A 1,685-nucleotide genomic window follows, 5' to 3' on the forward strand; every position below is an offset into this window, starting at 1 on the left:
GCCACACTTTTCAGCACTTTGCCACTGATTTTCAGTACTTTGCCACTACTTTTCAGCACTTTGCCACAACTTTGCTGTACTTTGCCACACATTTCAGTGCTTTGCCACTACTTTGCCACAACTTTTCATCACTTTGCCACTGCTTTTCAGTAGTTTGCCACTACTTTTCAGCACTTTGCCACAACTTTTCTGTACTTTGTACGTTTTTCAGTGCTTTGCCACTACTTTGCCATAACTTGTCAGTACTTTGTTACACTTTTCAGCACTTTGCCACTACTTTTCAGTACTTTGCCACTACTTTTCAGCACTTTGCCACAACTTTTCAGTACTTTGCCACACTTTTCAGCACTTTGCCACAACTTGTCAGTACTTTGCCACACTTTTCAGCACTTTGCCACTACTTTTCAGTACTTTGCCACTATTTTTCAGCACTTTGCCACAACTTTTCTGTACTTTGCCACATTTTTCAGTACTTTGCCACGACTTTGCCACAACTTGTCAGTACTTTGCCACACTTTTCAGCACTTTGCCACTACTTTTCAGTACTTTGCCACTATTTTTCAGCACTTTGCCACAACTTTTCTGTACTTTGCCACAACTTTTCATTACTTTTCCACACATGTCAGTGCTTTGCCACTACTTTGACACAACGTTTTTAGTACTTTGCCACACTTTTCGGCACTTTGCCACTGATTTTCAGTACTTTGCCACTACTTTTCAGCACTTTGCCACAACTTTGCTGTACTTTGCCACACATTTCAGTGCTTTGCCACTACTTTGCCACAACTTGTCATCACTTTGCCACAACTTTTCTGTACTTTGTACGTTTTTCAGTGCTTTGCCACTACTTTGCCATAACTTGTCAGTACTTTGTTACACTTTTCAGCACTTTGCCACTACTTTTCAGTACTTTGCCACTACTTTTCAGCACTTTGCCACAACTTTTCAGTACTTTGCCACACTTTTCAGCACTTTGCCACTGCTTTTCAGTGCTTTGCCACTACTTTTCAGCACATTGCCACTACTTTTCATTACTTTGCCTTACTTTTCAGTGCTTTGCCACTACTTTGCCACAACTTGTCAGTACTTTGCCACACTTTTCAGCACTTTGCCACTTTGCCACAACTTTTCAGTACTTTGCCACACTTTTCAGCAATTTGCCACTGCTTGTCAGTAGTTTGCCACTACTTTTCAGCACTTTGCCACAACTTTTCAGTACTTTGCCACTACTTTTCAGCACTTTGCCCCACTTTTCAGTACTTTGCCACTACTTTTCAGCACTTTGCCACTACTTTTCAGTACTTTGCCACTACTTTTCAGCACTTTGCCACAACTTTTCATTACTTTTCCACACATGTCAGTGCTTTGCCACTACTTTGACACAACGTTTTTAGTACTTTGCCACACTTTTCAGCACTTTGCCACTGCTTTTCAGTACTTTGCCACAACTTTTCAGCACTTTGCCACAACTTTGCTGTACTTTGCCACACATTTCAGTGCTTTGCCACTACTTTGCCACAACTTTTCAGCACTTTGCCACTGCTTTTCAGTAGTTTGCCACTACTTTTCAGCACTTTGCCACAACTTTTCTGTACTTTGCCACACTTTTCAGTACTTTGCTACGACTTTGCCACAACTTTTCAGTACTTTGCCACACTTATCAGTGCTTTGCCACTACTTTGCCG

This window comes from Saccoglossus kowalevskii, unplaced genomic scaffold, assembly GCF_978046115.1.
Source record: "Saccoglossus kowalevskii unplaced genomic scaffold, keSacKowa6.1 SCAFFOLD_60, whole genome shotgun sequence".
Lineage (NCBI taxonomy): Eukaryota > Metazoa > Hemichordata > Enteropneusta > Harrimaniidae > Saccoglossus > Saccoglossus kowalevskii.